A 26,367-nucleotide genomic window follows, 5' to 3' on the forward strand; every position below is an offset into this window, starting at 1 on the left:
ATGTACCGTAAAGCATACTAGAATTTAATCGAAAGAAATTTGTTGAGAAGGCTGGTGATAATTGGAAAAATAGGCATGAAGAAGCTAGGAGATTCATTTACATACTGTGAATTATTGTTGATTTATCACTGCTCATATATGTTCACAATAGATTTATATTGTCATGGTTTAAACGGATAATGTAGATTAATTAAATTCACTTAAAAGTGACATTAATAAGTGATATTACCTCCTTCATGTAGATCCTCCTCCCTGCTATGGAGCATGCTTGATGCTATTGTATCTGTTGTCTTTACTTATGGCAATGTAATTATTCATATTACACAGATGAGGAAAACTACGAAGTTCAGTCCACTTGTTTTTGTTTGATTCTCACAGAACTTAAAATATCAAACCTGGCATTAAATCTATCCCACTTGAACTGGAAGTCTGTGCTTGACTGTGCTGTCTCCAAGTGCCTGCTAGTTTTCTCCATGAGTATAAAATTACTTAAGTGGGTGTAGACTTAGTTCTCTCGGTGTTCCTTGTTCCATTTGTTCATCACTTATTGAAATTCTGAGCACTGTGACAGCTAATAAGTATGTAACATATCCATGTGCCCTTGTGGGATTTCGTGTGTGTGTGTGTGTGTGTGTGTGTGTGTGTGTGTGTGTGTGTGTGTGTGTGTGTGTGTGTGTGGTGGAGGATATGCCATTAGAGATATAAATAACTGTGTAATAGCCATTTTGATAAGTGGTTTAAGGAAAACAGTAGTGTCTTTCCTTGAGTAGATTAGAGAGAAGCATTCTCAGGTGCATTCTTCCCTGTGGGTAAGTGTAATTAGATTTACAATATAGCTTACTGTAACCCGAGAGGATGCTGAAAATAGCTTCAGAGAAGCGTTCCCCACACAAGTGTAACCAAGCCCAGAAATTCGAAGACATTGGCCTGCCAGCAGCCTGTTCACAGTACACAGGGAATGTTGGTGAACGTTGGTATTGTTGGAGAAAAGTGTGGTTTCTAAACAGGCTTTGAAATCTGAATAAATGTCACTGCCACCTTCCGGTTTGAGAGAGTGACTTTTGGACCATATAGATGACCTACATCAGGTCATCTGAGTGTGTAATCATGAATATCCATGGTTATGGCTCCTTTACTGCCCTTCAGAGAGGCACATGCCTTCTGATTCAGCTATGAACATGGAAGAGATACTGTGCTGGAAATTTGAGTGGAGTAAATATGAATTGTCTTAAGTGAATATTGACCTTCAGAATATGGATGACATTTGATATATAATAAAAATTCTATTAAGACAGGAGAATTGATTTCATTTAAGACATAACATTGTGTCCTCAAAACAAACAAACAAATAAAACCTACACACACACACACACACACACACACACACACACAAACACCCCAAACTAAACACCAGATGTTAACATGTAGAATCTAGCTTTTTAGGAGGTCTGAAGTTAAAATCTTCAATTTCAGTTTCAGGATGAACTTTGGACTTACTTTATAATATCATAAATAAATAGCCTTTAAGGAATTGACTGTAGAAAGATCAGTGAACCTATTTGTGAAATTTTTACTTTCCCCTCAATAAATATAGCCTGACTTCTCCCCTTAACCTTCCTTCTTCTAAAAATCTCTTCATAGACAACAGGACATGACAATTTCCCAACAATAGTATATACATTTGTAATACTGGAAAATCTCTAAAGCAGTAAGACCATGTTTCTGAGCCATCAGGGAATGTTTAATATGCTTTTATAATGCACAAATGTTTGTGAAAGAAAAATAAAGCAAGAATTGAAGCCATCAATAGAGACTGTAGAACATGCTCTGCCCTTTACCATTAGCAACATTACCATTTGAGAAGTTTGTGCTGAAGAACTTTGCAGTTGAGCTGAAAAAGATAAAAATTAAGTAAAATTTCACAATGTTTTAAGCCAGTTCAGGACGTTGAGTTTGGCCACATTCATAGCTGCACTGTGTGTACCTTCAGTGTGAGGCTTCCCTCCTACTGTCTTCTCTGAAAATGTATCCTCTGAGTAAGTGTCCTGAATCTCTTTTTAAAAGTCTTTCTGGTGTGCCGCTCTCATAGGACAGACACTTTAAAAGTGGTTTTGAGGAATAAGGAGGAGCTTGCTTGCTTAACTGAAAAGCCACATAATTCCTTAATAGGAACTCACACATTAATGCGGGAAAGACTCCAAGTTGTGAAACAACTTGAAAAGAGCTGGAAGATGAGATTATTTCATTGATATTAGAACATTTGGCTCCAGCAAAGGAAATGTTGTCTCAGGTGGTCTTTTATTTCCTACTACTGCTCTTTATGATTACTAGAACGGGGTGGGTTGGGAACAAAGACAGACAGTGCAAGTGGCTTTAGAATGGGAGCCATGGTGAAGAGAGGCAGCATCAGAAGACCGCTGAAGACGTTGAGAGAGTGACCAGGGCAGAAACAACATAGAACAGAGATATTAGAAACCCAGAAGGCCATGCCCAGCTACAAGAAGCTACAAACTGGTTATGGAAAGAGTTCCAGGAAGCTGTCAAGACTTTAAAAACCAAGGCTCTCAGACATCTTGACTCCAAGAGTTGGAACAGTGCCCATAGGGAGCTTAACCCTCGAAGTGAAGAGTTGAGGGCTCTGAGGGACTGTCAGCATCCAAGGTCTATTTGAAAGCTCTAGCACAAGCAGACACTGCCTGAATTTGGTTGCTGCTTCCTGCTGCAGCTCCTTACTGCTGCTACAAACCTAGAAGTACAATGGTTATCACATGCTGGAACTGCTCAAGGTTCAATCCCAGACTGTAAGCTTCCAACATAAATATCAGGAGCCATTAGTCTATGGCTTTTAAATTCTAGCACCAAAGGCTCCTAACTCATAGATTAGAGCTGTGAGCCTGTGAATCTACCAATCTAACACTTAGACCTTGGGTGTTGTAAGGCCAGGGGTTACTGGCAGTTATCACCTACCCACTATCCCTATTTAAGTGGAGCAAAAGGACCATGTGTTCAATTGGTTGATGACAAAATTAGAATTATGCTGAACTTTCTGTTGAAGCCCTGAATGTGTGGAGAGGAGAAGTCAAGAGGCTGGGAGGTGACTTAGTTTGAAAGATGTGGCAAGAATCCACCCAATATCAGGGAGATTCTAGAAGGACAACAAAGACTGTATAAAAGACAAGAATCTATAATTTGGAAATAACATTATCAATGCTGTTAACAGAGATAGTCACAGTGGCCATGAAGTTCAAGTTTGAAGCAGATTACATTAGAAATAAGAGTCGCGTACAGGTCATGAATTTTATGATGAAGTTATTGATTGCAGTCTATGAGTATTGATTACCATCATTAATTATGATAGTATTTTGGGATGATGAAAAATGGATCTTGAAGAAATGATCTAAAAGAAGATAGATGAGTCTTGGTATTTAGGGTGATGTGGCTTTGAAATGAACCTCAATTAAGATGGATTTCTTTTCATGAATGTGAAAAGATAAAAATACAGTGGCCAGAGAAGGATTGCACAGAGGATTTGTACAGACTACTCCAGACCTAAATATAAGGAGAAAAAAATTCTGAATCAGTGTTTGAAAGAGGAAATAATGTGGTGGTAATACAAAGTCATGGTTGAAAAGGGTTGTTTTAATTTTTTTCTTTTAACTGATGTGTGCAGGGGTGAAAAATGCTGAGAAAGGCACCCAAAATTGTGTGACTAAATAGAGAGAGTGATCCAAATAGGGAAATGCACACTGGGTGGATAATATGCAGAGAAGGTAGAGTTAATAATTAGAGGAAGCAGTTTATTTGGGTAGTGAGAGCAATAAGCAGAGAGACATCATAGGAATGTTTGTAGATTTTTAACTGTGCATTTTCTTGTTTCTGGAAAATACTGCTGTGCTCTGATTTACGCACTTTTCTTTGAAGGAAGTCGGCATGGCATTTCTTAGGGTGCTAGGCTTGTGTTCCTTGCTGTTGAGTTCAGGAGAGCAACTGGGTGAAATTAACTGGATTTATAATCTGGTATTGTGTGTTTGGTTAATATTTGACTAACAAATTCTAATGATGTAAGTGCATATTTAAAATATTTTAATGTTTCATTTTTGAAAGGATTGTTACATTTTTAACATTTAGAATTTACATATCACATTTTTTGCTCATTTTTAAGTATCTTCATTCTCAACCAATTCATTTCTATTGTTACACGTTAAACCAATACCATTTTAGCATTTTTGAGTTTGGTGAATAGATTCACTTGTTCAACAATGTATAAAAATGAAGGTTGCTTTTTAAGTGGATGCATGGCAGCAATAGCTGAATTTTAGCATGACTGTTTTATATATCATATAGTCCATTCTTGCGTTTGTGATGAATACATTTGATGTTTGTCTATGAATGGTATTTTTTTAACTGGTTGGCTTTGTGGACAGGATGAAAAAGCTCAAGATTAGCTAATAACTCATGTCCTTAAAGTTCTACACCATCACAAACTAAAATTCATTGTACCTAGTCTTTCCTGTCTCTGAAATGGGGATGTTAGCCTTAGAAGAATGGTTGGGAAGACTGGAGTAGCCAACTTAACTTTTAGGTATTTCTTTATATTGAGTAAAGAAAATCTATCTCTGTAGTTCTAACCCATCTTCTTCAATTCCATATCCTGGAATTTGAAGAGTTGAAATTTCTTAAAATTGAATTTCACTGTGAGTTCAACTTGCAGTAACCTTTGTTTTAAAACATTTCTTCCCCTGCCAAAAACCTTTTTTCGCAAGGACAGCAATTGAATAGGAACAATGAAACAACCAGGCAATGCCAACTGAAAGTCCTCTGGGCAATGTCAATGATCAGTTTCAGCAACACCTGTTTTCCCCTGGCCCCTATACTCAAGCCTGAGCTGAGATCTGCCCATGGTATATGTGCACTATTAATGAATCCAGCAGGGGACTTCAGAATGGAGCAGCTTTGGCTCAGGCTCAGCTCAACACTCCCTAACTGGGGATCTCTGAGGTCTCCTCTCCACAGCTCTTCATCATGCTTGTCCATCCTAATCATGTGTGAAAACAGTATTTGTAAAGGATCTTGTGTACAGTTGCCTTCAGAGAATGGAAGGTGGATATGCTTTAGGCTTCTGTCTTTAACGCTGTCTGGTTATTACTACTGCATCCCCAACTCCAACCCTTCACTGCTGTCTACACCTCTAGCTTAGTCTCACCCTAACTCTACATGGTGAAACTTTGACTAGACAAGCTGATATAGATGAGTGTTTGCAATGTATTTTGGCCTTGTGGCTCTTACTGGTTCATTTTTAGTACAAAAGGAAATAAGTTTCATTTGTTTTCAGTACCTGTAGACTTTTTTCATCTTTGACTTGAATAGGAAGATAGAACACTTACATCCCTAGTCCAAAGATATGTGAGTAAGTTTCATCCATTCAGTATTTTTGCTAAAGCCTTGAGGTTAAAAAAATTTAAACTAATGTTTTCTCTTGTTATTTTTATTCTAAGGCAGTGGGTGTTGTTCCTTTAGCTTCTAGTTGTCTCATATTTCTGTTGTTTTAGACTTGTTTACAGATGTTAGGTGATAATATTTACTAAGGAATACAACAGGACTCTCTGGAGTTGGCCATGAGCCTGGCTTCACATTGTTGCCACAGAAAAGGCTCTGTCGTTGAATGTACAGGCTTTTGTAATCTGCTTCCTGACTTTCAAAGGTCACCTTTGGTGACTGGATAATCTTAACACAGGAGGGTTTCTGCTGGGGTTAGAGTAGGACAGGCTGTCTCACACCAGCCATTTAGCTACTAAAGGAATGTTATTCTTTGCCCTTGAATAATGTCCTTGCATTCTTCCACCTCGAGTTAGTCAGCTGCTGGTCAGCTGATGTGACTCTTATGTTTTTGCCTGTGTCATTAGTCACCAACTTTAAATTCTCCTGTACCGTTCACCAGTTGCTTCCAAAACAAACATGTTTTGGGGGCTCATGTGGAAAGAAAGAGGAGATTTGAAAGAAGGTAGTGGCTAGCTTCTCTGTTGTTTTGTCTTTGTTATTAACCCTAACTACTGTAATAATGCATGGGATTATGCTCCAGGTATTAATATTTTATTCAAGGAAACTTTTGCTAAGCCCTAATGACCACCAAGTATTCAAAACCATGGTCACAACTAGAAAATGCTTCTGAACTAAAGGGAGAAACTTTTTTCTAAGAGAATAGATTTATCTTTCATTTCTCCTGAATATCTGAATGTGAATCTCAATAGCATTAAATATTTCTGCTACATTTACTCTGGTTTCTGAAGCAGTCCTTTACTTTCAGGTGGTTTTGAATTGTTAATGACATCAATACAAATTGCATGCAACAGCTGAAGCTTTCTGTTTTTATCATGTTGCAGATAATAATAAACCATGTGTACACATGAAAGGTGTATAATGGCATCATACTTTGTATTGTACTAGGTATGTAATTGTACATACCTGATTGTACTGATCTTTAAATAAACAACTTTATCAAGTGTAGGTCACTTTTGCATTTTTAAAAAATTGTTTTTTCCATTAGCTAGAAAAGATCATATGTTCCAGCTAACACATTTTGATCATAACTGAAAATTTTTATATCAATCACAAGAAAGACTAGATACATATGCATTACAAAATGCAAAGGAGTATTAAAACACTAGAGTGGGAATATCAGGTCTCTAAAATGCACAGCCATTTAAACCACCTAATCATGGTCTCCAAAATTATGGAATGAAAAATGTTATTGAATGTGATATGTGTCTATAATCCCAATGCTTGGAAGCCTGAGGCAGGAGTATTTCCACCAGTTGGAGGCAAGCTTGGGATATGTAAGTTCTAAGCTAGTTCCAACTGGCTCCGTCCAAAAAAGAAAAAAAGAAAAAAAGAAAGAAAAGAAAAAAATCTCAAGGGATTATACATGACCTTAACTTTCCAGACCTATTCATACTTTAACATTTTTTCTCAATGCTTTCCATTCCCTTTGTATGTGTGTTGATTTTTGAGTAGCTGTAGATCATAGAATTTTACTCTTACTTTGTGGGGTCTTTTTAAAGTGCTTCAATTATTGCTTTTATATTCATGGAATTATGAAACAACTTATTTTTAAATACATGAAAATCTCATTAAATTATATTTTAGGCAAGGGATTTCAGAAGGTTAGATACACCAAGCCTTATGCAAGGTGAAAGTTACTTGTAAGGTCAAACCAAACCAAAGAAAAAAAGATGAAAGATGTTTTATTTTTATTTAGCTACCTCTTTTTCAAGGAAATGTATCTGATAGACATGATATAAATGCCAAACTAGACTCAATATTTTGATATGTCAACTCATAAACACATGAAGTTCAGGTCAATTTCTTTTTCTTTAAGAAAAATAAAATGAAGGACACATCTTAATGCAAATAAAAAGGCTTTTATTGGTCTAATTTTATATGACAAAATAATATAAATTAAAGAACTAAGAATCTGAAGTTATGAGTGAAAATCAGGAAATTCCTTATTTTTCAATTTTAAAATAAGTTTATAGTTGAAGAAAAAGGAGAAAATCAGAAAACTACTTCCTTATCTCATTCTAAGTATTATTATATTCTCTAAGTAGTAATAATATTGTATCTCAGTTGAGAATCAAAACATGGTGGGTGTTGCTTTTAAGATCACGGTGCAAGTAACATAAATATGTAGAAACAGGTGGATTGTGACAGATAATACCAATAAAACATTTCTAAGTAAAATAAATTCAAAATTCCTATAAACCATCATATCTACAAATGAAATAAATTCAGCATTGTGTGTGTCAATAGCTATCACTGAAAACAGGAAGTTAACTGTAGTAGCTATTATGGCCTTTAATATGCTTTGGTCAAAAATGTAAATCTTACTCATCATAGCATGATAATATGAGTAACTTGGTGAATTATTTTAATGGTCATTTTAAATTCAAATGAGTTTAGTTATTCTCATAAGGAGGATTTTGCATATAAAATTGACAGTTTTTGAAAGACTTTTTAAAAAATATATATTAAGACGATTGTGTGTAAGTAGTTTGGTTATTATGATCTTGGAATTTTGCATAACAAACAGATTGCCTGTTGAATCCCCTGGTCGTGTAACCATGAGATCAAGCAGTGCTCATTTGCCAAAGCAGGAAACTTAAGAGTTCTAACTGGAAAGTTCATGTATTTCCATTCTCTGTCTTTGCTCATAGGAAAGAATTTCAGGAACCTCTCACTGCACTGTCCAGCTATAGACATCTGATTCTTCTCAGTCACACCTAAAAGTTCATTATATTGATTTATTAATAAGAAAAACCTATCATTTTACATATGTAAGTCTTATTTTTCAAACAGAATTAGCAGTGATTTTGTATTTATTCATTTTTGTTAAATGGTAATTTTTCCTGTTTAAGTAACAAATTTAATAGTGATAACTATTATTTTATTGTTATTTCATTGCTAGTTACTGTAATAGATTTTTTCAATATGTTAATTTGATTAATGGTTATGATTTGGGGGTAGGTACTATTGTATCTGACTTTCTTTTTCCCTTTTCAAGTAAAGTAAATTGGACAAAAAAAGGAAAATTTTGTTAAAAATTCCATAGACTCAAGGAGTGTAAATGGTCAGATTTTAATTATATCCTGTGGTGTTTCTGGAACATTATTCTACTTTCAATGTCTTATTGAAATGTCTCTTTGGGTCTTTTAGTTAATATCAGTGGTTTCTTGTATTTTTATAGAAATTTCAAGTTTTTAGTTTGCAAACACACCTTCTTATATACATTATCATATTAAGGGTGCAGGGAAAATCATTACTCAGGAAAAATAAAAATTACCGTAAAATTTCAAAGATGGTCAATTTAAATGAATCTATGATGTTTTACAAAAAAAAACCTTCATTTTGTAAATTTGAGTTTGGAGAGAAAAGATGTTAAGTGGAGAGACATTGCAGTTAGACCATAGGCTTTATGTTGGTGATAGGAGCTCATTGAGCTAAATGATCTGTCCATGCTTAGTGAGGAATTTAAATCAAAGTGCAGGGCTGTAGAGAAAGCCAGTACCAGTGACAGCCGAGGCAAGAGAAACAGCATACTAGAACTAGTTCAGACATAGAATTAGACTCTTTCCTCTTAACATATGCTGTAATTTAAATGTTACTCTCTTTTTGGTACTTCTAGGAGTCAATCTTAGGATGTAATGCTTCCTTGGAGACAGTGACAAGGATATCCAGGCACCAAGAATTCAGACCAGTGTGCCCCTGGAGCTACCTTGTGAGTTCCTTGATGGGCAATGGTATTTTAGTCCCTCTGCTTTCCCTGGCTCATGACATTTGTTGAACTGGGACATTTTAACATAAACAGATCTTGAATTTCATCTTCAGTTTTTGTCCCATAGCAGATTATGATTGTTGAGCAAGTTTGTCATAGGTTGTGTGGCTCCTGTTGGAATTACCTCCCTGGCATGTTTCGTCATCCCCACTCTTAAGAGAGCAGACTGTAGCCTCTGTTGTCTGGTTTCAACTCTTAGCTCTGGTGCTTCCTGGTTAAAATCTGCTCAAATACAGTATCTTTCATCTACAAAATGAGAACATTATAAAGTTTCTTCATATTGGCTGATGTGAAAGTCATTTTAATTTATTTGAAGTACCTGGAGCAAGTTAGCAGATCTTAGAAGCCCAAGAAACTTAACTACTCTTGTGATTTTTGTATTTACTCCTTAACTAATATGTTCCATAAATTTATTCTCCTTTTAAAGCAGATTAGACATAGGAGTGTCCAAAATTTAGGAGTGGCTGACATTGGACTATTCACATTTAAATGGAATTAAATACTGTCAACAGCACAATGTGATATATGCTAGTTTTTTAGATGCCATGCCTTTAAATCATTTTCTCCCTTGTTTACATTATCACAAATATTACTTAACTAAATAGTAATTAAGCACAATTAGCAGACTCTACAGTGCTTCATTTCATGGGAATCACTTACCTTCCTACCATAGCCTTTTTATAGTTAGTCTTCAAGTTTGTGTTGATATCACTGCTCAAGCATGCAGATATCTTGGCACCAGCAAGTGTGGAACACCCTATATTAAGAGGCCTAGATAAGAAATGTTTTGAAAGTGAGGGAAACCTACTCAGGTTGTTCCTCTCCACGATGTACTGTGAGAGACATTTGCTAGGTGGATGGGTTGAGATGTTCTTCATCTGGCAATGGTGGTGGCTTTTTAGGTAAGAATCTCTATTTGATATGTCTACTAGGACTTGGTCACAGGATCTATACTGTAAGATACATCTTTTAATTTAGTCAGCCTGCACAAAATGCATGCATCCTAAATGTTAACGGAGAAGTAGTATCTTTCCAAGGCTTTCCAGGTTGAGGGCTAAAACCCCATGATCCTTGAAGTAGCATAGACACACATAGCAGAGTTGGCAATGTGGTAAAATCTGTTTACTCCTTCCAGCTACCCACACGCAGGACATTGGCACTGTGCTGTGTGTGCCAAGCTGTTTTTAATTGTGCATTCTCTACAGAGCAGCCTGTCTGTGCCTGTCTTTTAATCCCTCTGCACCCCACTTTCTGTATGGAAGACAAATCGAAACAGAACATTCTTTACACAGACATCTGAAACACGAGGGAAGCTGCCCATTTAAATTGGGTGCTTAGATATTATATTTACAAGTCTGTTGGGTATGTGATTAGGAAACAGACAATGGCACTGAGCTTGTGGCTAAATGAGATTTCTATGTTGCTCTCAAATAGAGCTGAGAGAGAGCAAATAGAGAGAGGTCGAGGACACCACCTCGACCTGTTTTGCTGGTGAATTGGTGGTACTGTTCAGGCAAGTCATTTGGTTGCCATGTTACAATTCCACCTTTCCCATGTTTACTAATCCATATCTTATTTACCTGAATATAGCTGAGTGTCACAGAACTGTGAGGGGCTTTCCCCAAAGCACTGATGATATGGACATGTACAGGTCTTTGGTGGCCTCAGAGATGAATTTGAAGTCTATACAAGTCATTATTCTTGTTTGTTTGTTTGTTTTCATATCCCAGCCAAAGTTTCCCTTCCCTACCCTGTTCCCAATTCCTCCCCCCACACCTTCCCTCTATTGCCCCCATTCACTCATCAGCCACTGTTTCTCTTCTGATACAGGCAGGTCTCCCGTGGATAACAACCAGCCAAAGTGTATCAAGTTGCAGTGATACTAGGTTCCTCCCCATCTGTTAAGGCTGGATGAGGCAATCCAGTAGGAGGAATAGGGGTCCCAAAAACAGGTAGTAGAGTTGGAGACTTCCCCTGCTCCCTATGAGCCCAGATTAGTTGGTTCTGTTTTTTGTTTTGTTTTGTTTTGTTTTAGTGGTGTCCTGGACCTCTCTCTTTCTTTCTCTGACCTCTACTAATGTTTGGCCATGGGTCTCTGCATCTGCTCCCATCAGCTGGCTGGGTGAAGCCTCTCTGATGATAGCTGGTCTAGACACCAATTGGTTCTGGCTGGTGTGGCCTGCCTCATTGTTCTTTCTTACTCATGCTTTAACTTAAATTCAGAAGTTAACAGAACCATCAATAAGAGAGGAGCTATCTGAACTAAAAAAAAAAAAGCTTCTGCAATGAGTTAACAGGAAGTGTCAGGCATATTCCATTCCTTACTATGGCTTCTTTATCTCTGGCTCTCTTTCTGGAATTCCTTTCAAGAAAGGTGAGCACAGCCAGCTACCGCATCTTTATTAGAAATGCACACTCTTCCACCACACACACTCACTGTGTCCTCATTCTTAGACTTATAGTACTGATCCTATGGGCTGGCATCAGGGCTAAGGACCAAATGGGGCTTTTACTCTCAGGCTCAATTGGCCCCATAAATGCTTTTTTTTTAAGCATTTTTAAGTGTTTTTTTTTATTGTGATTCTTTTTATGCAGTATATTTTTGTCATTTTCTTCTTCCCCTAATTCCTCCCTTCCTCCTGGACTCTTCTCACTTTCCTACTTACCCAACTTTATGTTCTTTGTCTTTAAAGCAACAGAAAGAAACACACACACACACACACACACACACAGAGAGGGGGGCATGAGAGATGAGAGATCAAAATAAACAAGCAAAAACTCCATAAAACAACAACAACACTCCAGCAAATCAAAAGGAGGCAAAAAGTCTACAAAAAATACTGTTGAGTTTGTTTTGTTTTGCGAAGCTACTTTTGGGCATGGGGCCTTCCCTGAGGTATGGGTTAATATTCTCAGTGAGACTCCACTGCACAAAACTGACTTTTTCCTCTGCCAGCAAGAGTCAGTTGCACATAGCTTCTTGGTTAGATGTAGGAGTCCATGTCTTCTTCTCCTCTTAGTGCTGTGAGTCTGTCTACCTTGAACCTGTACATGCCTTGTGTGGACTGCAATACTCTTTGTGAGTTCTATGTGCATCAGTCCTGTTGTGTCTGGAAGAGACTGTTTCCTTGGAGTCTTCCATCACCTCTGACTCTTAAAATCCTCCTTTTGCATAGATCCCTGTGCCTTGAGAAGGTGACTTTGATGACGACATCCCATTTAGGACTGGGTGCTTCAAAGTCTCTCAGTCCCTGTACAATGTCCAGCTGTGCATTTCTGTGTTAGTTCCCATTTACTACATAGGTAATATCTATCTTTTTTCTAATTTTTTATTCAAGGCCCTAATTTACTTGTACAACAGAATATCATTAGAAGTCATTTTATTGCTATTTTTTTCTTTTTAGAACAGTAACAGTTGATTTTACCCTGGATCCCTGGTCTATCAAGTCTCAGGTTCTTGGTCACTCAAGCAGTGTCATGCAAGGATTCTATCTCATGAAATGAGCCTTCAGTCAAATCAGATATTGGTTGATTGCTCCCACAGGCTTTTTTTTTTTTTTTAACCATCATTGCATTAGTATATGTTCCGTACAGGACACCATTGTAGATCAGAGAGACTGTGGCTGGCTTCATGTTTACATTTCTCTATTGGCAGTATACAGAATACCTTCTTATACCAAAGGGCCTAGAAAGTAGGGGCAGCAGTTTGAGTGCTCCATATCATCCAGAGAATCAGAACCTGTGTTGCTTAACAGCTTTGTGATCCAGAAGATGCCTGTAGTTTATCGTTTAATGAGATTTTTATCTCACATTGTAGCCCATGTGAATGTATGTGGTACTGAGTTAAGTCCTACAAGACTCTGCAGAACATTGCTGCCTCTAATAAGACTATGCCTATATTATAGCTGTAATAATTTGGCTGGGTATCTCTGTATGCATGTATATTCCTCACAGGAAGAGTACATGTGAGAGAAAGGAGCACTAGCCTTACTAACCTTGAAATTCCTCCTAGTCCTACCATAATGGATTTTGTATGCTAGCCACCCACTAAATGTTGGTTAAACTAATTAATTAAGCACAAAGGGAAAAAGCAGATTCAGCTACCTTCTTAGAGAGGCATCTACTCAATTCTTAAATCTGATGTTGCACTAGAGAATACAGCTTGAATATATAATCGGGTGCAGATTTTAATTTGAATTTATCTCCAACCTCAGCTCTCCCTTCTCAGAGGAAGAATCTGCCCTAGAAAAAGGCATCACAGGGTGCTTTCTTCAAAATCCAGCTCTCATGTCTTAAAGCACCTGAAAAAGAACATGGGGTGACCTTACCAACCCTGGTTTTGTTTTTCCCCTTTTCCTGAAAAAAAAATCATCATCTAAATGTAGAAGGGACTGCAGGGTTGTTTTAGCAGATGTGTTTGCATAAGAAGCTATGTAATGCCACCAGGTAAGTGGTAAGCCTGAGACTCTGATTATATAGTTTGTTCAAGGCCAGAAAAAGGCTATAAGTCCACACTGAAAGCAAAAGCCAGTACATATAACAAAATCAAAAACCTAGAACCCCAGTCCTATAGCACAGTGAAGGACTGCAAGCAATGAGTTATGTTAGACTAGGGAAACAGGTGAGACCCCAGGGCAAAGAGACCCAGTGAGGACTCCAGAGCTGGTGACATGGCCCCTCAAAGGCAAAGGAGCCCATCGTCCTCTGCTGATAAGGGGTCAGCAAGAATATCCTGTCTATGCAGAGAAATAGCAGACATAAAGGTAAACATCGAAGCCTTAGCAAGCCTCGGGGTGGTACAATTCACGTTAACTGTCTTTGTGCATGAATTTGTAATGTTCAGCCGAGCGTTGGTGGCACACGCCTTTAATCCCAGCACTCAGGAAGCAGGCAGATCTCTGTGAGTTCGAGACCAGGCTGGTCTACTTCCAGGACAGCCTCCAAAGCCACAGAGAAACCCTATCTCGAAAAACAAAAAACAAAAACAAAAACAAAACAACAACAAAAAAAGAATTTGTGATGTTCTTTATTTTCAAAAGTTTACTTTTAGTTATGTTATTATTATTATTTATTTGTGTGTTTGCTATCAAGCTTCAGACATGATTAAAACTCCTGTTAACTGTGTTTCCTGTATGACTTTACATTATTTTTCATCCTTTTAGTAGCTGAAAATTCCTTTTTAAACATATTTTTATTGTGATAATTTCATACAATATAGTTTGATCTTATACTTTCTCTTCCCCTACATCCTCCAATTTCCCTGTCTCCTTACCCCTATTGCATATCCTTTCTCTCCTTTATTTATTTTTAATAATATATTTAAATTTATCTTATGTGTGTTGGTGTGAAGGTATCAGTTTCCCTGGCACTGAAATTAGACAGTTGTGAGCTGCCATGTGGATGCTGGGAATTGAACCCAGGTCCTCTGGGAGAGCAGCAGTGTTTTTAATCTGCTGAGCCATCTCTCCAGCCCCAACTCTCTTTAAAAAGGAAAAACAAAACACTACCTTGGAGTCCCATTTCTGTTGGCTGACTCCTGCTAAACATGGGTGGATATACCCGGTGTCACTCCATTGAAGAAAACTGATTTCTCCAATCCCAGCAACTATCAGTTACAGCCTCTCAAATAGACGTAGTTTTTGTGTTTCCTTCCTCCTCTGTGCTGTGACTTTCATCTGACTTGAACTTGTGAAGGTCCTGCACATCTCTCACAGTCTTTCTGAGCTCATACCAGCCCTGTTTCACCTGCACAGTGCTGTTTCCTTGAGGTTATCCACTATCCAGCTCTCAAAGCTTTTCTGTTACATGTTCTGTGTAGATCCCTGGGCCTTGAGAGGAAAGGTGTGATGTAGCTGCCTCATTTAGGGTTGATCCTTGTAAACTCTCTTGCTCTCTGTACTCTGTCCAGTTGCAGTTTTCCATGTTAATTACCACCTACTGCAAAAAGGAGCTTCTCTGATTAAGGTTTAGTGACACATTGGTCACCTGTCATATGTGTATATTTTGCCTCTATTGTGCATGTGTGCATGCATGTGTGTGGGTATGTGATGTATGTCTGTGAGTACAGATTTGCATGTGACACAACACTTGAGGAAGTCAGATAACAACTCTCTGGAGTTTTTCTCTACTTCTATGTCTATGTTGGCCCTGGGTTCTGGGAATCAAACTGAGGTCATCGGACTTTTATGAAGAACGCTTTCATTCATGGACTCATCTCACTGGCCCTACATTTCTTTATTGTTATTCTCTGATGTCTCCAGGTGAAGGGCTTATAATTTGCTTTAAAATAGCAGTAGCAAGAGGCTTTTGCCAAAACATTCTAGAGCGACTGAGGCATTAAGTAATTAATTCATTATGGTAGAGACATTGAAGCGTCTTGTTCTAGTGAGATAATGTGTCTGAGACAGTCTGTCTAAAGTTGCCTTTAACTTGTGGATACCTTGTTAAGGAAGAATGCCTCAGAAGTTTTAAAAACAGTATAGATAATGGATCCTCAATTTACAAATGTCATTAAAAAGCCTAAGAACATCCAAACATGTACCAGGGTGTTATAGCCTGTTGTAATAGATGGAATGCACACTATGATCATACTTTATTTTATTTTTTTAAAAATAGTTCCTAAAATTCCTATGGGGGTTGAGCAGGTAGGCAGATGTGTGTGGTCTGTAATTAGACAGATGTATGGGTAAAAATCGGAGGCTACTACAATTATTGAAGTTACAAGGAACCCATGAAATGATGGAAAGAGAGATGAGTCTGCATGGTTGGAAACTTTGGTCTCATAAGGATGAGGAGACATTCTTGCCAGTATGGACTTTGTGCTGAGTCTGTGGCAGTGTTGGAACATGTGACAGACATGTGGGTCTGTTCCATGTTTAGGGTGGCAATTCCACTGAGGTATATGAAATCACACATTCTGAGATGGAAAAATAGTTTAAGAAGCATTGTTTCTGAACATGCTCATCTGTTAGCTTCATATTCTACAGTGTTCTGTTGACCAGACAATAACCAAAGAAGGAATGTACCTAAATGTTTCCTCTACCTAAATCGCCATTTAATGCTTATGCTCTCCTAACTGTCATGAAAGATAATACATACATACATACATACATACATACACACATATACACTCATATACATATATATGTACATACATACATACATACATACATACATACATACATATATATAGTTTAACATCTTTGCCAGCCCTGTTTTATTTATTTTCCTTTGATATGTTGAAACCTTTAAGGGATAATTCCATAATGCAAATTTGACTGATAGCTCTCTTCTTGTCCTTGATATCAAAGTTACAAACAAGATGCCTTTTATATTATGACTCCAAGGGATAATTAACTCAGGAAATGAACCAGGATTTTTTACCTCTGCTCTCTGATAATTTTGAGTTCTATTGTGTTCTAGAATTCAAAATATAGAATCACAGCCAATTTTGCTCAATGAATATGAAGGCTATGGTACTTTTTCAGGAAAGAAAACAGAAAATAAGTATTACCAATGAGAAAAGCAAATAGAATTTCAGATCATGTTGGGAGTCATTTGTTTTATTTTTGTTTGCTTGCTGTTCTGTTCCTTATAAATCATTAGGCTTTTTAATCAGGTGAAAAGCATGGGTTTGGCTCATTATTCCAGTTTTTAGCATTTACTCATAACATGCACAACATCAAAACCCCACAAGGGAAATATGCAATGTCTGCGTGGAACTTGGGAATAAGAATACAAACAAATCTATTGCCAAGGACTTATTGTTATGATTCAAGCATGGGATGAATAACCTGCTCTAAGACCACACGTGCTATTCATCAACATTTTCTAAGACTATTTCCTCTTTCTCTTGTCCCTAATTGATTGAAGCATGTTAAAAACTTGGGGGTGTATTGGAATAAACCTTTTCGTGATCAGAGCTCTAGATTTACTCTTGAGAACATGTAACCTTAGCAAAGGCTAGTCACCTCCTGCCCTAGTCTCCCTAGGGCTCAGTGAGCAGGAACAGTACTCCTTTGCATTTGTCTTTCTCAGCGATATAGATAGCCAATATGACTGTGTTTATCTCATAGCACACAGAATTTGTTGTACAACTATGAGTATGAGATTTCTCTGTGCTTTGCATATTGTATGATTTCTTGTTAGTTAAAAAAATGAAATAAAAAAGGGACAGCTTGGGTGGCTCAGTGGCACAACAGTTGTAGCATGTGCAAGGCCCTGGGTTCAATGTCCACATTGTGTGGTGAATCAAGCCAGCTACAATTGCTAATTTTTCAATTACAGCAAAAGTTAACCCTTAACTTGATTTCTGGACAAATTTAATTTTTGATAGAATTGATATATATGGATATTAAAATGTTAAGACAGTTTAATAGAAGTAATTCCTTGTGGGAAGAAAAATACATTATATATTTGCAAAGCAAGTCTGTAATATATAGTCTAAGCTTTGTAACCTTTCCTGACATGTTCTGTAAACTTAACATGTTCTGTAAAATTAAAATGTAATTTTAATCGGCACATAGAATTTTTAAGGATTTAATATTTTATTAGCAGTAAACAAGAGATGTTAAGAGTGCAAAATATATTATCCATACTCTTGACAATCATACAAGTTTTGTGAAATTATTTATTGATTACAGAATTACTTTTTTGTTTGTTTTTTGTTTTTTGAGACAGGGTTTCTCTGTGTAGCTTTGGAGCCTTTCCTGGCACTTGCTCTGGAGACCAGGCTGGCCTTAAACTCACAGAGATCCACCTGCCTCTGCCTCCCTAGTGCTGGGATTAAAGGATTGTACCACCAACACCCGGCCAAAATTACTTTTTTAATTTTGGGGATTAGAGTATAATTTCCCCCTATCCTACCCCCAAATTTTTACATATCAAACATAAGCATATTTTTTTGTTTCTTTACTTAGAATATATTGTAATACCGAACTAAAATATTATACATATAAAAGCTTAATAAGGTGAACACTGGTGGTATAGTGCTTCTTTACTAACAATAGTGCTTTTTTCTGTGTATAAGATTGAGTCTTATTGCCATCCTTTCAATAGATAAAAGAACTTCAGAGACATTTATCCTTTAACAATTTTAATTTTAAAGAAACTGAGGTAATCTGGGAAAATGGAGTTAGTTTTAGTTGCTTAGTCATCTGTATTGCATAATAATTCTATCCCCCAGTAAATGTTCTGAACCCTGAGTAGTGTTAAATATTATACAAGAGGCATCATACTCTGTTCTAATCTTGGTCCCAGCTAGACCAAGTTGAAAAGTCAAAGTGGAGTCATCCATAATATTAAGTGTTGTTGGATTTTGATGATAATCCAGTATGTATCACTGTCAAGTGTGGAAATGAGGTGCATATCTGCCATGAGAAACCAAGATTATAGAGATAATCAAATGCATTTCCCAAGCAGCCCAGTTTCAAACAATGAGACAGTAACTTTCCCTCTCACCTTAATCTTCATGCAAAAGAAGCCAAATGTTAACCAATCAGTTGTTTTCAGTCCTGCTGTCTCAAAGGCCCCACTTTACAAGGAAAATATTTGAAATGGCTATTCATTTTGGGGTGGGGGCAGGGGTCTAGGGGGTGTAGGTGGTCTGCTTTCCCTTTCTCTGTCTTAAAGACCAACCTGTTGAACTAAGCCTATAAGAATGCTCACTCTATTTGGTGTCAGGAAATGCTGCTTGATTTTAAAATCGAAACAAAGCTGTCCAGCCCATTAAGCTAAGTTGTTGTAATCTGTCCTTTAACACTAGCTGCTAAGTGCTGAGCACTGTTGGTACAAAGATGCATTTGAAGAGGGTTCTGTCAAAATGTCATCTCTGGATTGTCAGATGTTTACTAAATCCTGGGAAAATCCACAATTTGTCACCACATGAAGACCTCAGTGTTGGTTTATATTTGTAAAAGGGGCTTGAGGGAACAGTTTACACAATAACTGTCCCAGTAAGAGGTGGAGAACAAGGAATGCATGCGTTTTGGTGCTCCATTCCCTTCCTGCACTAAGGATTGTCTTCCTAGTGATGATGGATCCCAGCCCATGTTATGATTGGCCTTTCTCCTTTAATAATGTAATCAAGACAATCACACAGGCTTGCCCAGGCTCCCATCTCCCAGGAGATTCCAGGATTTGTCAAGTTCACCATTAGCACTTAAGCCCCTACCAACTGACTGTGGAAACACTACTCTGCTGTTTAGTTCTGAGGAATTGTGGACCTTAGATCCATTAAAAACTAAAGAAAGAAACCAAACCCCAATATCCCCAAGCTTTAGAACCTGACCTAAGTAACTGGAACCTGGCACCTCAGTATTCCCATACTTAAATGTTTACAGTGCCTGTCTTGCATTGTTTAGAGGATGAGGTGATGCATGACAGTTATTTGGCAAAATAGCTCAGCACTGCAGAGACAGCTGTCTGTCTGTGAAGAACCTGCAACATCTGTCCCCAGCACCCATGTAAAAAAGCAAGAGTGACAGCATACTTCTGTCACCACAGCACGGAGGAGGTGGAGCCAGGACAGTGGCTGAGGCTCAATGGCTGAGGCTCAGTGGCCACCTAAGTCTGGCTAAATCCATGACTTCGGGGTCACAGAGAGGCCATGTCTCAATATAAGACAAAGGTGGAGAGCAACCTAGGGAAGGTACCTAAAGTCCACTTCAGGCAACAAAATGAAGCTCTGTGACCTTGACCTCTTCAGTAGTGTTCATAACGCTGCCTTCTCCAGTAACAGGTTTAGTGAAGATTCATAGACAGCAATGCATATCCTACAGGGTTTTTGCAGTGTCTTCCAGACATGGTATCAAATTTCATGATGGAAAAAAAAAGTCCCCTTGAAAATGTGTCTACTTCAACAGCACAGGAGAGTCAGAAGATTAAATGTAGCAATTCAAAGTGCCAGACAGGTTACTTTCCTTGACCCTGGATATAATTTAAGCTCACTCTACCTTACATTGAAGTATGAACTAGTTGTGCATGTCATAGCAAGTTCTTCAGGAAGAGAGAGGGAGCCACCTTTCCCCTATTTGAGAGGAGAGAGGGACGGCAAAGCACAGACTGCCTCTGGAGAGCTGTGTGCAAGTTTGCTTCTGGCTAAAAGTTAATGATCAATCGCTTGTGTTCTCAGCTCTGAGTCCCCAACAAGCGGCTAATGCAGCTTTTCTTTCTCTCTCCAGGTAACTTTAAATTTCTACAAACTGTGCTGGTTTTGACTCTGGTAGATGATAGGCATGGTTCTTTTTCATTCTTTTTATTCAGTTTCATGTTTTAAGTTTTTTGAAGGACAAGTTAAAGCTTATAAATGTTGCCTTGTGGAAAAGTGTTTGATTTCTGAAGTGGATGGAGTTGAGGTTAATGAGAGATTGTGTGCTTGGAGTAGCAAAGGGAATTTTTAAATGTTCTATACAAGTTATTATTGTGGTTCTTAGCCCTCCTGGCTGAAAGGTGAATTAACTGTAATTATTTAAAAGAATACCTCACATTATGTAGCCTGCCAAGTTTTGGTTTGGAGGAAAGGTTTTAAATCATTGCTACTGAATTTTTGAAAATAAGAGTGATTCTTCACTTGCTAAAATGTTATTTGTACCTTATGTTATCTAACAATAAGGTGCCCTTTTCTTCTTATATAAGTAGTTACAGCTTATAAGTATGTGTGCTGGCTAAAAAGTAGTAAAACAAACTGTTACTTTTTGTATGCCTGTGAGGTAAGTTGGCTCCCAAATGTTTGGTTGGTATGGTGGAAGAGAGGGGGTGATCCTACAGTTATATTTTATGTGGTACTTCTGCAAGTATTGTTGTAACTAAAGACCTTGTACACTAAAACGCTAGCTCCTGCAGATGACAGAACATGCTCTGTGTACCTTCAGAGTTAGCGATTCTGGATTAACTGTTCTCTATTAAGGGCACATTGTTCAATCATAGGAGTACATGCTAGACAAATATATAGAGAGTTTTTGTTTCTCTCTGAAGTTGTCTGCCCACTGGTGTCTTTATTCAACAAATATTCAAGGCCAAGAAAACTTGTGTAGGTTGGGGTTTAGAAGAAAACCATATGAGCTTTGAATAGCATCAGCAGCTAGATATTTCTGTGGTGTTACATATGTAGTTCCATTTATATTTTTCCTCAGGTGAAATTAAATGTCAGACAATGATTGATGATTTTGCAATTGAAATTTAGAGTCAGTAGTAACACAGATGAACATTCATTTTATACAGGAGGAGCAGGGTCCAGAGAGGGGACGTAAAGGCATCAGGGACAATGCTGGAATTAGAACAAGGTCTCTATTCCTCGGTGAAAAGAAGAGTTGATGGTTTATTAGTCTACTCACATGCTGGTTTTGAAAGGGAAGTCATAGGTTATTCCCTAACCAGTTTCCATTTTGGAGCAGAGCTGGCAAAGCACTCACAAATACAGTGCAGGGGACTGGTGCTAGTTTCCAGTTCACCTTTGGCATTGTGAATTTGTTCATCAGTTTGACTTGTATAACTAGATCCTGTATATTTGCTTAGGCTTATTTAAGTTCTCCATACAAAAGGAGTCCCTCAAAGTTAAAGATAAGAATACCAGCAGTCACTTTGATGCACACAAAAGCAATGTTGAGAAGTTTGTGGTTTGTAAGTTTTCAGGTGGCTGAAGTTTCCTTATTTAAGGAAATTTAAGATAGTATTGGAATCAAAGTATACAGTAATATGTCAATATTCACAGAAAGTTTGAAGTGTGATCCGTATATAATCTGAAGATAGAATGATTTTTTTTGCCAAGATACTATGAAATATTTTAGATTCTAACAACTAAGACTGTGTGTGTTTGTTGGTGTCTGTGTGTATCAATGTGTGTGCATCAATGTGTGTGTCAATATGTGTGTGTGTGTGTCAGTGTCTCTGTGTGTGTCTACATGTGTATGTGTCTATGTGTCAGTATCTTTGTGTGTATGTGTGTATCAGTCTCTCTCTCTCTCTCTCTCTCTCTCTCTCTCTCTCTCTCTTTCTGTGTGTGTGTGTGTGTGTGTATGTGTGTGTGTGTGTGTGTGTGTATGCCCACACATTCATGTGTGGTGTGAAATGTTTGTAGCATGCTTGTAAGTGCTCAGGTACACATTCATGTTCATGTGTGTAGAGGCAAAGGCAGGTTTTTAGAGTGTTTTCTCCCTTGATTGCCACCTGTATCAGTGTTCTGTCTCGCTGAACCAGAAGTTTCCCATTTTGACTAGGCTAGGTGGCCAGAATCCTCATGGAATCCTCCAGTCTCCACCTTCTAAGACAAAGGTTACAGGCCATATCTGGTTTTAAACACAAATGCTGGGGATTCCATGTTAGGTCTTCATGCTTACAGATCAGGCATTCTTACCCACTGTGATGTCTCTCCAGCCTGAAGTTAGGTTGTGTGTGTGTGTGTGTGTGTGTGTGTGTGTGTGTTGATATATTCACATTTCCTGTTATAGCTCTAGGGTGCTCTTCAGTCAGCACATAGCAGCTAATGTCCACTCTGATGCACTGTCCCTTTTGACATTTGCTGCCCAGTTTCCCATCAGAAGTTTACAAATCAAGTTACCATCAAAAAGTGTATCTCTGTTTCTTTATCCCATTATTAGACATGGATAAACTGAATTACGCACTGCTGAAGTTTGTCAAGGTTCTCATAGACTTTAAATAACGCTGAGACAAATAAGATTTCAGATTCTCTTTAAAATTAAAAAAAAAAGTTAATGGCGAATCTATGCCAGGAAGTATTCAGGAGGTGGAAAACTTGGCTTAACATCCACTGGCTTTTTAGACCATGGGTGAATCACATGACCTGTGAGAACCCCCATTGTATGAGCTCTCAGTGTGGGGGCTGTAGCAGTAGTCATGCTTGTCTGACGTGGTACAGTGTGCCAAACACGCCACTTCACAGAGCCATGGACTTGGCATGTGCTGCATCCTTCCTAACATTCCTGGGTCTGCCCTAACAAAGCTACACCAGGTGGGTGGCTTAGACCAACTGAAAATTATTCCCATTCCATTTTGGAGGCTGGAAGTGTGAAATAAGGCGTAGGCTGGACTGCATTTCCTTGTCTCCTCCAGTTCTTGCCTGACCCAGGCTTTGCTTGATTTGTGACACTGTAATTCCAGTATAAACCACAGTCTTCATATGACGGCACCCCATATTCCATGGATACCATCATAATGTTAATATTTCATGGACCCCCTCCATGTCGGCTTGGAGACTGGCCCACTTGTTTGAAGCAGGCACATCTGCAGCAGCCTCGTGTTAGAGTTTGTAACAAGAATATCCCTCAGAGTCCCATGTGTTAGAAGCTTGTTTCTTGCTTGGCTCTTTGAGAGGTGCTGGAAGCTTTCGGAGTTGGGGGTAGTGAGATAAGTTTGGCTATGGTAGACAGGCCATAAAGGAGATAGTGATTCAGAAAGAAGACCCATACATCCTCTTCCTGACTTTACCTCCCCAGTCTGAAGTGAGTCGTTTTGTTCTGCTATACATGATATGCTGTCACAAGCCCGAGGACTTGGTCTATATTAACCAAAGCTGTTAGGCAAAATCTGTGTCCCATCATTGTAAGTTGATTATTAGGTTATTTTTGAAATAGAAAGTTGACTAGCATACGTTGCTTCCAAATAATGACACATTGTAAATGAGTAGAAGTTAAGACTGCTTTTCAGGAATGTAATATAACCAGGGTATTCCCTGACCTTGATCCTACCCCCACCAGATCCCAGCATCTCAAATAACAGCCCTTGTAATGTCTACTCATAGTCCACATCCTATCAAAGTAAATGGAGAGACAGAGTAGAACCCATGTTCCAGAATATAATTCTTCTGTCCCATGTAGACCTCTGATACCTTGGAAACCAGTGTCATTTGTTCAAGGATAAGATAGGGAGAGAGAAAAGAGAGACTTTTCATTCCAAAGGAAGAGTGGAAAGAAAGAAAGATTTCACTAGTGTCACCAAACAACACAGCCTAGTAGAGCAAATTCCAACGGTTAAGTGCAGGCCTGACACACTGTCTTTCTGAGCCCACCATAGGCAATGTGGGCCTCAGCCCAGGGTCTCAGTCTTGTACAGTCATGAATTCAGCCCCATGTACCCTCAGCCCTGTTTCTTCTACCCTTGGACTAGGGTCTAGCCCCTTATTCCTGGTGTGGTTCTTCTCTCTCAAAACAAGAAGGCCCGGTCCTGTGGAAGCACAGCCATAGTTCTACCCCCAGAGTTCTTCTCTTAGGTTTTTGTTTGTTTGTCCTTTTGTTTCTGTTGCATTCAGGTCAGGCTGGCAGTATTTCTGATGTTGGGAGAATTCCAAACATCTCTCACCCATGTGTGCAATGCAGACAAGAAGGTCCTTTATAGCATCTTATATTCTTTTCTGTCTGCTTTGAATTTTAAATTTACACATTTCCTTGAATGTTTTATTTTGTTCTCATTTATTTTGTTCTCTGAGAATTTTGGATAATACATCTGATGTCTTTTAAGCTTTTGAGGTTACAATATGATATAATTTCCTCATTTTCTCTTCCTTTAAATATCCTCATATATCCCTGCTTGCTGTCTTTCACAAGTTCATGGCTTCTTTATTTTTTTTTTTGTTAATTGTTGTTGCATACTTGTGTGTGTGTGTGTGTGTGTGTGTGTGTGTGTGTGTGTGTGTGTTACTAAATATAAATAACATAAAACCCACTCATTCTATATAAGGTTACTTGTATGTAAGTTTTCAGGACTGAACATTTGGTATTGGATAACCAGTTGCTTCACTCTTCCCTAGGGAAGTTGAAATCTCCCACTCACAGCATTCTTTAGCTGCCTGTGGTTCTTTGTCTTGGTTTGACATATTTGTACATATTATCATCACTATTGGTGTCTTCTTTGTTCAGTTTATGTTTAGGAAGTCATGTTGGTGAGACTATCTGTGCTCTGTGCCACTTCTGACATTACTAGGAGACACACTCATCACAGTAAACGATTCTGACTCCTATATGGGGATCTCCCGTCATCCCTAGCCTCAGGTACAGGAGTTGTGTTTTGAAATATCAGTTGGAACTGCTCTCCACAACTCTCCATTTAGATTGGTTGCAGTTTTTGGTAATGGTCTCCTTCTGTTCCAAAGAGGAGTCTCCCTGATGAGTGATGAAGACTACTCTGTGGGTATAAGGGCAAACATTCCTAATATAGTTGGCGCTTACTGCTGGTTATTAACATGGCCATTGTAGGTTCTCTTCTAAAATCTAACCCCAGGTAGTTGGCTAGGTTTTCAGGGCCAGGCATAAATTCCCTCTTGTTGAGGAGGTCTTAAGTCTAATTAGAGAGCTGTTAGTTACTACCAAGGTAGGTATGCTACTACTACACACTCAAGGTTATTGTGCCATGTCTTATTTGTGGTTCCTGTGTGTCACATCTGCACAGGACTATTCCTTATTCATCTTGTGGAATCTTGTGTGGTGTCTTCTGGTGCCACAAAAGCTAGTCCCCAGGGAGAAAGCTGTCAGGTCAGTCCCAGCCCAGAGGCTCTCTGCCTTCAGTGTTAAGGATTTATCTTACAACTTTGGGGAATAGCCAAGTACAATAGGGATCACTTGTAATATTTCCGGAGTCCCTTGGACTCCTCTAGCCAACAACTAAAAAGATGTCTATGCCTGGTGCATTTGGGGAACTAAATTTAGGTCTTCAAACATACAAGGCAGGTGCTTTACTGACTGAGCTACCCGTCCAGCTTGAATTACGTGTTGCTTTTATTTTTGTTAAATAATAAGCATGCACATTTAGTGAATTTCAGTGCATTTCTCCATGCCATATTCTCATCCCTCCACCTGCACACCTTATCTAATTCCTGGTAGCCATGATTCTACTATCAGATTCACATTTTTAGCTTGCAAAGGCAAGTGGGTTGCTATGAATGTGCGTTTTCCTTGGTTATTTCACTCAGCTTAATGTAAAAGGAAGGATTTCCTTGTTCTCTGTGGCCTGAGTAAACAATACTGTAAATATTATTGCAGTAAACACTGGCATGCAGGTATGTCTCTGTCAATGCTGACTTCATTCCACTT

General features: G+C 38.3%; 1 protein-coding gene across 3 annotated transcripts in view; it reads left to right on the top strand.

Moving 5' to 3' along the window:
• Nucleotides 1-26,367, top strand: part of Slc16a7 (solute carrier family 16 member 7) — a 153,165-nt gene that overhangs the window by 38,127 nt on the left and 88,671 nt on the right. The window contains exon 1 of one of the 3 annotated variants that reach the window (XM_035451556.1): nucleotides 9,172-9,271. The exons of the other annotated variants lie outside the window; for them this stretch is intronic. The gene's annotated coding sequence lies outside the window, so the exon portion shown is untranslated. Of the gene's footprint in view, nucleotides 1-9,171; nucleotides 9,272-26,367 lie in introns of those variants that run through there. 3 annotated transcript variants of the gene reach the window in all.

This window comes from Cricetulus griseus (genome assembly GCF_003668045.3).
Source record: "Cricetulus griseus strain 17A/GY chromosome 1 unlocalized genomic scaffold, alternate assembly CriGri-PICRH-1.0 chr1_0, whole genome shotgun sequence".
NCBI classification, from domain to species: domain Eukaryota; kingdom Metazoa; phylum Chordata; class Mammalia; order Rodentia; family Cricetidae; genus Cricetulus; species Cricetulus griseus.